This window comes from Aquila chrysaetos, chromosome 11 (assembly GCF_900496995.4).
Source record: "Aquila chrysaetos chrysaetos chromosome 11, bAquChr1.4, whole genome shotgun sequence".
NCBI classification, from domain to species: Eukaryota; Metazoa; Chordata; class Aves; order Accipitriformes; family Accipitridae; genus Aquila; species Aquila chrysaetos.
In genome coordinates, this window is record NC_044014.1 from 427,916 (window position 1) to 442,373 (window position 14,458).

Below are 14,458 nucleotides of genomic sequence, written 5' to 3' on the forward strand. Positions count from 1 at the left end.
TTTCTTTTAAACCAGGGTAGAGAGAAATTATCATTTGATCTGATGACAGAGTACAAAATTCCTCACTCCTGACCATGCAAATTATCTCGTTAGAAAGTCAAGCAAAATGAGGAAAAAAAAAAAAAGAGGCAATGAATTAAAGATTAGGAAAATCTGAAACGCAGCAGCTTTCCATTGAGCAAAAGGCAAACCGTAATCCATCCCTGCTTTTAACTGCCACCTTCTCACAACAACAACATAGCTGCTCAGCTCAGGGAAGCACAGTGGAACGGACTGGCGGCAAGTACGTCCACCACCCCCGAGCACCCGCAGGCGACGCTGCCTATCTCTGCTCGAAGGACGCCCCAGAGCACGTGCCCCATGTGCCCGTTGGGCGCAAGAGGGCAAGTCGACAGCGAGGTCTTATCACTGGCTGGCGGCACATCGCTTCTCAGGGATGCCCCTTGGACAGAGCCTGGAGTGGGCATCCTGGGCTGCGAGGCAGTTGCCGTTCATCGGAGCGCGCCCAGGGCGAGCCCAGCACCAACTGGGGCACGAGGAAGCCTGCCAGCCTGGGTTCATGAACGCCAAAGCCAACGGGAGTATGGCATACTACTGTTTACAGATCACACAGTAAATTCAGGAAATTACAGCATTTCTAATGTAAGCTATGTTAGACTCGCAAAAAGGAGATAACAGCCGCTGGTTTCCGAGTGATTTCAGACAAGTCACTTCCTCTTCTGTACCTCAGCTTCCCCATCATCGAAACAAATCTTGACAGCAACCTGCTCGGTGAGGCATTTTGAGGTAAGCTACTCACTAATGTTAGTATATAAAGGAAAAGAGTGAATACTCCCTCCCACATGCGTGTTTGTGGATCTTTGTGCACTTTAGTTAGCTCATTAATGCCGGTTTCTGCCTAATTATGATACGCAGCAATCTTGCTTTAAAAACAGGCCATCATCAGCAAGGACCGAGAATGAGCTAAAGCAGGACCCAATGGAAAGTTCAACAGAAAAAAATTTAAAAAATTTAAAAAATTAAAAAATAAGCAGACTACAAAACGGAAGGCTAAAAAAAAAAATAATACCTGGAACCCAAGAAATTACACCCAACTGGGACATGCACATACTTTTCCTTTGATATATATTTGATATAACTATGAAAGCTTACATTAACAGTAGTTAATTTTATAGATTTACAAACAATTAAGAGAAAGCTTTGCTGAGCAAGCTTTTCTTAAGTATCTTGTCCAACACCAAACACGGCACTGAACAGGACACATATCTAAAGTGGTTCTGAACATACAAAAACTGTTTTTTTGACTACAACTACCAACATTCAGGAGAGAGGTTTCAATTTCCAAAAAGTCTCAGTGTCTACTTTAATTTTCAGCAAGAACTGTCAAACAGGAACTTAAGGGCTGCACTAAGATGTGGAAACCAAAGTCCAAGACTAACTTCTCTATGTTTAAAGGCGTTCAACTCTACTGAACGGCGGGGGGTGGGACGGGTACCCAAGTGGGTTCCCTGGGTGCTCCAACTGACAGGGGCATGCAGCACGGGCTGCGGTGCACGCTGTCCTGCCCATGGTGCAGGGGAGGGTCTGCCCATGTAGTCACGGCATGAGGAAGACACGGTGGAATGGAAACAAGTGTCCCCGTAGAGATGCTCCTTTCTTCCTAAGGTGCTGCCTAAGGGGCTACTTGACAGCAGCCTGCAATCACAGAATCCATTAGCAATGAACTAATAGTCAAGCATCTTTATGAAGTTTAACTGGTTGGTTCATTTTCTTCACTGTCGTGGAGATAAATATTAACCAAACACAGCCTGTGAAATCGAACTTCATAACAGAGCTTATTTGTGGTCCCTAAACAACATGCAGTCCCAACTCTCCATTTGCTTTATTGCTCCAAATCAGTTTTGCCTTCCAAGTCCTGATCTTATCTACTTGGACAGCTCTATGAAATTACCATAATTAGAAAACAGTTGTAACTATTTAGTCTTGTAAAGCAAACATATCCAACTCTTACTGTTTCAAAGCAACACATCCAGTAACTGCTTATTGCGAACACAGCAAGAATGTGCTGGCACATTGCATTATTCATCTTAACTGCTACAACAGTTTGCTTCATTAAGATCTCTTCTTACACAGCTAATAAAACTCATAAACTGATACGACAAAAGTAAAATAAATGGTTTCAAGTAAGATCTAGGCATGAGCTATCTCACATTTTTGAACAATGAGTAACCGGGAGCATTGAATGTGGAGTCCTGCCTTGAGAAAACACTGGAGAACAACTTTACGGTGCTACAGCAGCAGCAACAGAAAACATTTCCAGACTCTGAACCAAGATGCAGGACACAGGTTTTTTGTATGCAATCAAATCCTTGAGAGCTTGGAATCACAGCGGATATTAAAAAATAAAAAATAATTATAAGCCATTTTTTAATGGGGAAAACAGCACTGGCTTAATAGCAGTAAGAGGCCTTCCTGGCATTCCTTGCAGGTTAAACCACAAAAACGTACCTGAATATTAGTTACATCCTCTCATATAATAAATACCCTCCAACTAAGAGCAAATTGGCTCTGCTTCATTACCTTTTACTAGTTTTCTACTGTTATGAAAGAACAAACTGTACATAATAATGAGTAATGAATACTTCAGAGCTGAAAACTCAGTTACCAGAGGTTAAAGATCATATACAAGATCACATAAACACTGAATTTGCATCTACAGTAGCACAATGTTTTTACAAAGTTGGGCATTATTCTCAATTTCTGGATATACAAGAATAGTGTAAAGGAAGCCACAATTAGAAGTTGGTTTTGGGGATACAGGTAATTGAGCTCCAACATCGTTAAGTACAAATATAAAACTAGTGAAAAATATAACGTTAACTTCTTTCCATTCCTATAGGTCTTTGTCTATTTGGAGAGGGGACAGGTAAGGGGACAGGGTGGAGGAGAGCACCCTTGCGATTGGGGTGCCCCAAGCCCAGCGTGCCGCAGGGCAGTGTGGGTGAAAGTCTGCTGGAGCTGCAACAGCAGCTGGGAAAGGACATGCAGCCCTGCACCGCACAGCCAGCCAGCTCTGCAAATGGCAAGACGAGTCTCAGAGAGAGTAATGCGTGCGCAGGAGTGAGGGCATCATTTTAAGACCTTGATCCAAGCAAGGCAGAAACTTGAGCCTTGATGTCCCATGTCCAGGACTACTTCTTTAAAAAACAAAACAGTCAAAATATCAAAATATGAGCTTTAGTTTCCTTGTGAACTGTGACATATGTACAAGTCAATTTAGCATTTGTGGTCCTAAAGCATTCCAAGTATTTGCAATTTCTGTAAGCCTGAAGAAGAAAAAAAAAAAAAAAAAAAATTTTTTTTTTACAAGTGCATACCCAGGCAGTAGTCCAGACGAGCCTGCTCCTTATATTTCTGTATTTGATATTAACTGACAAATCCAACTTCTAGCTCTTGTTACATGATTCAAGAGACTTTGATGATAGCCATAGTGGGTTTTTTGGTTAAATCATTCTGAAATTCCCTGTCACTGAAACAGGGTCTTCTTCTATTGACGTGAAACATCTGACATTACACCTTAGCCATGACAGGAACATTGTTAAAACCTGAAAGTGTTCTTCTACAATTTAGAAATGCTGAAAATAAGGTTGCCTATGGAACTTGAATTCAGTCCCCCCATCAAGAAAAATTAAGTTATGTTATCCACAGTCTGTCTACATGAGCAACCTGATAGGCTTGATCCAAGTTCTCCAAAGACTTTGTAGCAGAGGTTGGGCAGCTAACCTTCTGCCTTGCTTGTTGAGTGGAGATCAGTGAAGCACACAAGGCAGAGGACTGCAGGGAGAGAGCAAGCAGAGGGGGAAGGGGATTTACGTTGCCATGGCCAGCACGAGTCTGCCCTCGCCCCCAGGCAGGACAGCGCTGGGCAGGACGGGCCGGGTGCTTTCCAAGGGAACCATTACTAACGGTCTTCATTTCATAAAGCAAAGCAACCCCTGGCATCTGACCTACAGAGGGGAGAAGCACTCCCCCCTGCGCCTGCAAGTCAGAGCTGTGTTTTGGGGGCATAAAGTCATTGTTTAAAGAAAGCCTGTGTGAAGGGGTTACTGCTGTACAACCTCAACGCACATTTGAGTATCCACAGCTGACATCACCTCTGGTGCATTACCATAGCACAGTGTGATTATCCAGCAATTGCTACTTAAATTTTAATGTAATTTAATGGTATGCAGTAAACTAAGGACAGGAAGAGACTGACTTGCAATTACTTATCAGGTATGCACAGCAGAGGTAACTCCACAACTGGCATTTTGAGATCTTTACTGTTAATGACACTGCATCATCATTCTGAAGTAATTCCTTAAGGGTTTTTTCTTAAACCCTTACAAAGGAATGTAGGAACACACCATCATGAGCTGGCTAAGCAGCTTTATACCCTCCCCTATCACTCTGTCACTTCAGTAGCTTGAGGAGGGATGTCCACAGACAGCTCCTCACCCTGCAGCTCAGGGCAGGGCAGACAGCCCCGAGGCACTCCCAGACCTGCACCCACAGCAGGGCTCCGCCGTTGCCACAGGTCAGGGCTCCCCCCAGCTCTGAGATACCCACGCTCCAGTTGCCTGGCACCCTAGCCCTTGTTTACAGTCCCCATCACTGTTTGGGGTTTGCATCCCACCCTGGTGCTCCTCCCTCCCCAGCTTGGCTGGCAGCTCCCGGGGGGAGCTCCCGGGTCTGCCCATGCCTGCCTCTCCACCTCGGACGCCGATGACGGCTGGGTGAAACACAGCCCTTCAAATGTGCCAAAACCAGAACCATCACGTCCCTACTCTAAAGCCTGCGGGTAGCACAGCTTTGTAAAGAAACTGTTACTACCGGCATGGACGTACACTTATTTTTTCAAAATCAAAAATGAGTATTTTTAAGTCTCATTTACAGAAGGAGGAAGCACTGTTTTCTGGAGGTTCCCTCCAAAACTCTGATGAGGCACACACATGGAAAATTTTCAGCTTAGAGCAGGTAGATTTTTTTTTTTTTTTTTTTAACAAAGCTTATGTGATAGAAAACAGTAAGAAGGGTTGAGAGTAAGGGAAAAATGTATTTCCAAATACAGGTTATGTTCATGCATTAATGCACACTATAGAAAAAGGAACCAACATATAAACTAGTAAGGCAGAGGGATTAACTTGGAGTGTACGCTGCAAACTAGGAAAGCCCTGAATAATCTTCCCTGAACAGCCACCCGCCATGCCTCTGTTCCCCGAGGACGCGGCACCTACGGCACCTCGACAGCGGCAGCGTGGGCAGCAGGCAGTGGACCCCGGGGAGCACACCGCTCTTCACCACCTCCCTGCTCCAGCGGGCGAGCCGCTTGCCCACCACCACAAGAGAAGGGCTCTCCTCTGTGGGGACGGGGGAACACCTATCATTCTCATTGCCGGGTGCTGGAGATGGCATGCCAAGTCACAGCTTGTTGCTGTAAGGAGCAAGCAGAGGCAGGCGGCAAGCACCAGAGACCCGTTTTCTGCTTGCGGCAGGCGCAGGATGCTGCAAGTTTCCATGATGTCAGGGCTGGGCTGGCTGCTGGCCGCCTGGCACCCAGCGTCCCCCCAGGTGGCCCAGACGCAGTCCAGCCTTCCTGCCGGGGATCGCTCACCAAACCATCTGCAGCGAGGCTTCAGCTTTGGGAAGTGGGCTACCGCCCGTGCACGTGTACATCGTGTGGCGCAGGCAGGCGTTTCTACTCTGTTTTCAGGCTACAGATTCAAACAAACAAAAAACCCAAACAACCTTACCTGGGGCAAAAGCACCCATCTGAAAAAGGCCCAAGATCTAAACTAGCAAGGGTTGCTGGTTGCAGGTCTGTAACAGAACATTTCGGTTAATCACCCTTTCTATTTCTAGTTAAACAAACAGGATTAAGTCCACTAAAACAATTAAACACCAACTTTACTGAGTGGCTGGGGTTTGGGTTGGTGGGTGGTTTCTCCCCCCCCCCTTTTCTTCTTTAAAACAGCTAATAGACAAAGTTCCCATGCAGCAATGCCAAGATGACCTTTAGTTTTTAGGTGAACTTTTAACTTCTGTATTACTACAAATAAAGGCTCTAAATACTCTCAAACACATCAAGCAACATGGAAAATTGCATTAGGGGAAAAAAAATCCCTCTGCCTCCATATTTTCATCTAAAATGACCATCTGCCATGAATGCTACACAAGAAGATCGTTACTAAAATTAGTAGAGATTTTCAATAGTTCCAGCTCCTTAACTCCTCCCACCCCAAACACTAGGCTCAATGCAGATGAAGAAAGCAGAAGGGATGGGGAAAGGGGGGGTGAAAAGGGAAAAAAAAACCCCTAAGTAAATAAATAAATCAACAAAAGTCATTTCTATGTGCCCCTACAGCCCTCCCTTGCAAACAGCTCCTTGGATGCTCTTGAAACTTCTTGTTCCTCATTTTTTTTCCTGTGACCTAGCATTAAGGCTGTGAGCCCGGGTACTGGGCACTTTACACAAGTAGGACAATAATCCTATTTGCATATTCTGTGAATACTCCAGCATTTGCATAATATCTAGTTCATCAAATCATCCAATTTCTTGTTAAGCACTAAACTCTTCCCCATCACACACAAAATGCTCCAAACTACTGTTCTCACAATCTGTTTTCACTCTCCTCTGAACAGCCACTTTCCCTCCTCGTTTCCAAGGTATGTTTTTGGGGTAAGAGAATTTTTACTGAAAAGAGGATGGGAGTCTAAATTAAAGTATTTAAGACCCAAGTTACCAGTAACTATTCACAGTTAAGAGATGGGGCATAATAACCTGCATTAGGACTTTGCTGAATTCTGCATCCCCATAAAGACAGTTTTTCCCTGTTTGCTGCGATTTCTGATTATCAAGCGCATGGTATGATATACTTGCTTACAAGACTTCTTTCTTTTATCTTGATTCCAGTGGACTGTTTTCAACTGCAGATACTACTTTCTGCTTTGAACACTAGAAACTAGAGCAAACTGCAAAACCTGGGATTTTGCAACATCCTTCCCCCATAATGCCTGCTTCCACTTCTAACAAGTGCACAGATTTTGCTGTTGGAAGTCGCACAGAGTGCAAAGCAGAAGAGAGCACGTTACTGAACTGCCCGGTTCCTTCTGCGGTGCTCAGGCTGATGACAGGCATAACAACACCACAGGAGACGGATGAGTTTCCTAGCCACGGACTGATTTTGCTGTACGTACCAGTCATGCAGCATTGCCTTAGCAAAGCCAGGCTGGCACAGCTGCCTCAGGACATCCTTCCAAGCCACTGTGCAACATCATTAACGATCCCATTTGCCTTTACAACATGCTTACACATTTTTCCAGCTCAACAAACCAACCAAAGCATGGGACATGCTAAGCTGTTCCACAACACACTGACAACCTTGTACCTTTTCACTCTGTACCCACACGATCAATGCAAGTCCAGGTCACAACTGTTGCCACCCAAGAGCTAGAAGTGAATAGCTGACACTTCTGACCGGGCCACCGCTTACTGCACAAACAAAAGAAAACAACCTCCCCAGCAAAGACACTCCTGACAGGCAACCTGTCTTCTCCTCTTAATCACCTCTGCGTGGTATTGAGGTGATTTTTAACAAAACAGTTGCTTGTTGTTTGTTCTCCTCCTTCCCTAAACATGATGCCCAGTAAGCTGGATATCTTTTATCATTGATAGTTTATCCCATTACAGTATTCCCTGTCTTCAGGGACATTTATCTTCCAACCATAGCTTCTGTTCTGCATTTTACTGTTGTTTTTTTTAACGAAAAAAAAAGTCTCTTGTAAAATCACTTACGCATAATTCCCCACACCTTCCAAAAATTTTGGTGGCCTAGAGCCTATTCTGACCAGCCAGTTAACAGGGGCTGCCAAAAGCATTCAAGTGAACAAATGTTGTCAGCTTCATACATTACATACCTGCAAAATGTGATTTTCTTATTACTAGGGTCTAAAACAAAACAAAACACAGCCTGCAAATCCATAGCATTTAAAATAACCAGCTATGCTACCACAGAGATTATCAAGATTCTTAACGGTTATGATCAAATTGTTTAAAGAAAGAGAAGACTCAAAGATTTTATGAATATTACTAAAAAAGACAAATATGCTGGAAGAAAAACAGTGAATCACTTAGTAATTATACAGGTAGGGTGGTTAATGGTATTAAGGGAATTAGTTTCACTGACATACGCACTAATAGCCTGACTGTTGCAAATCAGACATCAATTACGTTTAAAAGTCTGTGATTGTAGTCCACCTCAGAAAATTGTGCTTCCTATTTTAATGTCAGTTCCATCTATACACACTAAAAGTTGTTCTAAATCACCTTTTTCTTTCAGCCACATTTGAAGCAAAGTAATTGACCTATTTTTAGGTTTGCAGTCACAGACAACACCTGTGTGTGGGGGGACTCAAAGGGACTTTGAGAGTAAAGCTCAGGGAGAATCATCACATTTGGAATAAATGGAGCTTAAATACACCTATGGAAAGGCTTTAATAACATTTTAATACTATGTGCAACCCGTCTGCAGACTGCACACAGACACCAATCTTCTCTTTTTTGGGACAGCAATCAGAGCAACAAACTCCACACTGAAAGCAAAGTGTGGAAGATCCCGCAAAGGTGCCCAAGACCCCACTGTGCTGCCATCCTGCCCTTGCCTTCCCAAGAGGCGGAGAGGAGCGAGCCATCTCGCTATCTAGGCACTTGCTGTCACCAAAGCAAACCCTTGGCCAACGCGGCGGCGCTGGGGGCAGCTCACACCAGGGCTGGCCACTGCACCCCCTGCAGCAGCAGCAGCAGCACCAGCACCAGTGCGTACCTCGCCCAGCTGAGACAGTCCCGCTTCAGTGTTTTAACTGCACCACGGGACACCTTGCACGTTTGTGTGGCTTTGCTGGGCACGGGCTTACACTCATCGTACTCCACTTTATGTATAAAGATCCATATTACAGGTGGATATATATCCACCTATGGCAGCAGTACCACACGCAGGAAAAAGTAGATTTCTATAACGTCTACACCTACTAATGGGTATTTAATAATTTCCATAAACTGAATGGCTTCCTTGCACAAAGAAAAAAAGACTGCAACAATGAACAAAGAAATGAAGAAATAATTTGATCTATTATTGGAAGTTCTAACCTAGCCCCCAAGCCCAAATCAAAGCATGTTTTAGACAGCAAGTACGCATAACCGCTTGCTGTCCCTTACAACTCCAAACTTAAAAAGTAAAAATTTACTTCTCAGATGGCAGCCAGCTCACTGAATGGTCCTTCTTGTCTCAAGGTAAAAAGCAAAGCACAGTTTTTACCTTCTCTACTCCAGAGGTAAGACAGAGCTGCAGAAAACCGTGTGGCCTTTGTCAGCCTCGTTAACACCACTTGCCCGTTCTTCACCAAGAAGAGCAGGGTTCTCCAGCAAACAGGAGGTCCTTGAACTTTCAAGGCTTCACTGCCCTAAATTAAGCCACGAAGGAGGTGCCAGGTCTGGGTTCAGCTTCCCGTGGCCCCACCAGCCCCAGCCCCGGGCTGTGCCGCAGCAGGATGGCCCTGTCTGCCCACCCGCACCTTCCCAGACCCCAGACCCTGCACCCGGGGCAGGCGGGTTCAGAAGGGGACGGCAGGGACAGAGGTGGAACAGGTACAGGTACAGGCACAGCCACAGCCGAGGTGGGCTGGGAACAGGCACGGGATGGAAACCCCCCCTGACCAGCAGCTGTCTGGAGGGAGCTAACTTTCAAAACACTACGGATCAAGGAGAGATACTCCTGGCTGCCTTATTCATGCTTACAAATTTAAAAATTAGTTCAGTGATGGTAAGGCAAGAGGCAATAAGATGCAAAATTTGATTATAATTATAGAAGAAAAAAAAATCCGCTGGGCCAATTCTCAAATTGCCATATTTCAAGACAGCTTAGCTTTTAGAGATGAATTAAACAAACAAAATTCTCCACTTTCCTATAGGACAGGTACTTTCCTGGTTTCACAGAGGAAAGCTGAAAACACAAATTTGAGGAATTCCGGAGCCAGAGCGCACACATCACAAATTCAGATACTCTGTGCTCCTTCTGAAGAGTATCACTACTTGACAATAGATGCTCAGAAAAATCGACACCTTCAGACAATCACCACCTTAACCTACACCAAACCAAAGGCAGAAGGCTCAGGGAGGTTAAATCTCTCCTTTAAGCTGCCATCACACCAGCACACGTAGTCTTCATGCACTACCTCTGGGAGGGGGATGGAGCACAGCGAGAAGAGGAAGAACATGGGAGGAGATCTGATACTTCTTTCTGCTTTATAGGTAATTTGAAATACCTCAACTTTAAAGTTAACATTGTAATCCACAGAAGAGAAGGAACATGGCATTTTTCAGTCATTTGGTGAATGTTTTTGATGATACTGTGTTTTAATTAGATGATGTACTTTGATCAGTTTGTTAAGCATTCACAGACAGGTGGATGGATTTTTCAGAAGACTTTTCTTGTTCCTAAAGCATCTCACTACTAGAGCACTACCAGAAACGCCGACTTTCATTATCTACTACTACTTTTTTGCACAAGCTGGCTAGCTTTAAGCCTTCTTGTTCATCTACATGTAATGAGAATACAATACCTATGGCTTATATCATAAGGAAAAGTGTTACAAAGCCCCAAAATGAATGCCAAGTATTCACCCATCAGATCAAATGGAAAAAGCAGAGCAGCGAGGAGGACAAGCTTCACTATAAATTTAGTGATGCAAACCAAGCAAGTTTGAGATCCAGGCCATTCTTTCCTCCTAGGAGCCTGTTGTCAGCAGCACGTCAAGGGCGCTGTCTATTCCAGTGCTTCATGACTGTCCTAGTTTCAGCTGGGATAGAGTTAACTGTCTTCCTAGTAGCTGGTACGGTGCTATGTTTTGAGTTCAGTATGAGAAGAATGTTGATAACACTGATGTTTTCAGTTGCTGCTAGTAGTGTTTAGACTAATGTCAAGGATTTTTCAGCTTCTCATGCCCAGCCAGCGAGAAAGCTGGAGGGGCACAAGAAGTTGGCACAGGACACAGCCAGGGCACCTGACCCAAACTGGCCAACAGGGTATTCCATACCATATGACGTCCCATCTAGTATAGGAACTGGGAAGTGGGGGCGGGGAATCGCCGCTGGGGGGGACTAGCTGGGTGCCGGTCGGCAGGTGGTGAGCAATTGCACTGCGCATCATTTGTACATTCCAATCCTTTCATTATTGCTGTTGTCATTTTATTAGTGTTATCATTATCATTATCCGTTTCTTCTTTTCTGTTCTATTAAACTGTTCTTATCTCAACCCGTGGGTTTTGCTTCTTTTTCCCGATTTTCTCCCCCATCCCACTGGGTGGGGGGGGAGTGAGTGAGCGGCTGCGTGGTGCTTAGTTGCTGGCTGGGGTTAAACCACGACAATGACATGCATGGGAAAGGCTCCACCATCACCTCCTCCAGGGAGCACGCCAAAAGCCAATACCTATAAATATCTGGAATTGAGTTCAGTTGAACTCTTCCTTCATTTTGTTTTACTCTGCCTTGGGGGAAAAGCAGCAAGTAATGGTGAACTGGTAGAAAACTACCCAGTGTTTGATAGTTAAATCAATTTTAAACCACCAAGTCAGAGGTCACCCAAAACGCAGGCTCCACTTTTACAAGACTGGAGACTGATGAATCCAAGGAAAACAGAACAGACAAAACGACATCTCAGCTGTGTCAACCGTGTTGTCAACAAAAGTGATCAAGCAGCATGCTGCTTTATAGGCTACTACATTGTAAGGGATGTTTTTAATGATGGCTTAAAGTTTATTTAAAGTATTTTTTTCCTGTTTGTATTTGTTGGACAAACTGTTTAATTTAACAGCATTAGATCTTCCATATTTTTCATGTTAATAATGTAGGATATTTGTAGATCAATGGCAGAAGTTTAAAAATTTTAGTACGTGACATTTGAATGTTATTTTAGTCCTCCATATGCTACCACATTCTCCAAAATGCATACAGCATATAAATCAATGATAATACATAGGTTAAGTGACTTGTATTTTTACCCATCACAGCAATTAAAATCTCTTATTTTAATTTACTGGAACTTAACAACAAGCCCCCAAAAGGCTCCTTCATTGATACGTTCTTTGACACCACTTCAAAGACACGTCTCCATTATGGGTTTAATTTCTAGAAACATTTTAAACTTAAGAGTGGTAATCGTGCTTCCTTTTTTGTGGAGATTATTTTGACTGCTTACAAAAGGACTTCATCCTCAGAAGTTACGCAAACTGTATTGACACAACTACATATGCAAATTGAATTCCTCAGAAGAATGGAAAAAATTGTGGTCTGTGGTTTATCTGGGTTTCGAGTTTACGAAGAAATATTAAGAGTTATTTTCCAGTACTTCTGATGAAGTTCAATTTGCAGATGTTTTCAACAAAGCATGCAGAATTTAAGAAAAAAAAAAAATTCTGAAATTGTACATTTGCTGGGTTGCTATGCAGCCTAGTATCAGGACGGTGCTGTGCTACTTTTGGTACAAGTGTATTAGTCTCTTCCTTAAAGAGCTTTTTATAAAGTTTTATTCCACTTCCTACTGTGTTTGTGAACACGGCGTAAACAGTCATCCTGCTGCACACACTGAAGAGAGGAAGAAGGGTTCAAGGCTACTAAACAGCACTGTTCCTCAAAACACACTGAGGACTGCCTGTCTGCTATCAGCAATGAGCAGAATTGGTAACCTTCCCCCCCCCCCCTTCTTTCTCTTTTTCTTTTAAATACAGCCTTCTCCAATTGCAGATATGGAGGGCAGAAGCATGGAGAGGGAAGGTGGATGTAGCAAAACCACTGCAGCTGAGGGATGGGTTCAGGTCTACTTTAGCTACACTTTTGCTGGTCTGGACCCTGCACTTCACTGGCCACATGGGAATGTTAACATATCGTTTTCTTCGTATTTTGAACTTTGTGTACACAATATTCACTGGACCAAACACAGACCATGTCCAGTTACACGTTAGTGGTCCCTGCTTTAAGGTACTAGCAGCTCATTCTTTTCCCCTCCTCTTCCTGTTTTCCACAAACTATTTGGAAGCATTTCCACAGTGCTCACTCCACTTTAGTAAACAAGGGAACATGTAAGGATTCTCCTTGATAAAGATGCATAAATAATGTGATGCTGAAATATATGCAGTGATCTAAAAAAAAAAAAAACCAACAACAAAACCAAAACCAAAAAACCCACCAAAACAAACAAAAAACCCCCACCAACCAACAAAAAACCAACAAAATAAAAACAGTTCTATCTATTTCTATTTTCTTCATAGGAAGTCTTTCCTGAAGATGTGAAGAGGGTTTAAATCAGAACTAGCTGAGAAAGCCTGCACAGTTTGAGCATCATGTACATATAGCAGTAATCAAGATGGAAGAAGAAAAATAAACAGATGAATCTTTTGTGAAGATAGTGAAGAATTTAAGACTAGTTATTGCATCTCAGATTTTTGCAAATCCATTAAACTTGCCAGAAAAAGCAAACTGCAGTATGTTACAAAATTGCAATAAAGGTCATAGGCTGCACCAGTAACCTGAGCATATAAATAATTACAGGATGTTTTCAATTACAAAAAAGCAAAAGATAAAATACTGCTAATATTTTTTTCTGTATATAGTTTCACTTTAAGACTTGAACAGCAGAATGTTGTTGCTTTAACCATTTTTTTATAGGAGATGTAAAACTGAATAAAGGAATCTTGTGGCCTTTCAGTACTTAAAGGGGGCTTATAAGAAAGGTGGAGACAGACATTTTAGCAGGGCCTGTTGCAATAGGACAAGGGGTAATGGTTTTAACCTAAAAGAGGGTAGATTTAGACTAGATATAAAGAAGAAATTTTTTACAATGCGGGTGGTAAAAGACTAGAACAGGTTGCCCAGAGAGGTTGTGGATGCCCCATCCCTGGAAGTGTTCAAGGCCAGGTTGGATGGGGCTTTGAGCAACCTGGTCTAGTTGAGGATGTCCCTGCCCATGGCAGAGGGGCTGGAACTAGATGATCTTTAAGGTCCCTTCCAACCCAAACCATTCTATGATTTCATGAATCTCAATCTATCAATTCTGGCAGATACGACACAAGCTGTCAGAGTGAAATGGCATTCTACACTATTTCCTAGGTATGACACCTTTGTGTTCAACCAGTGCTGATTTCCTACTGCTCGCTTACATGTTTCTGCATGAACTCTACAAGTTAAACAAGTCTCTATACAACAACACAATGTGTAAGAGTAGCTTTCATGCTTTAAAAAAACCCCACACCTGAAGTTTACAACACATTTTATAATATGGGTTCCATTTCAATATTTTCACATTGCCTAAACAAGAAAATTTTCAAGAAAGAGCAGACAGTAGGACTGATCTATTGCAAACCAACATCA

The 14,458-nt window shown here is 43.2% G+C and overlaps 1 protein-coding gene across 3 annotated transcripts in view; it reads right to left on the minus strand.

Annotated features, from left to right (window-relative positions):
* The window catches only part of INPP5A (inositol polyphosphate-5-phosphatase A), a 262,748-nt gene that overhangs the window by 182,999 nt on the left and 65,291 nt on the right, over positions 1-14,458 (minus strand). The gene's annotated exons all lie outside the window — the stretch shown is intronic.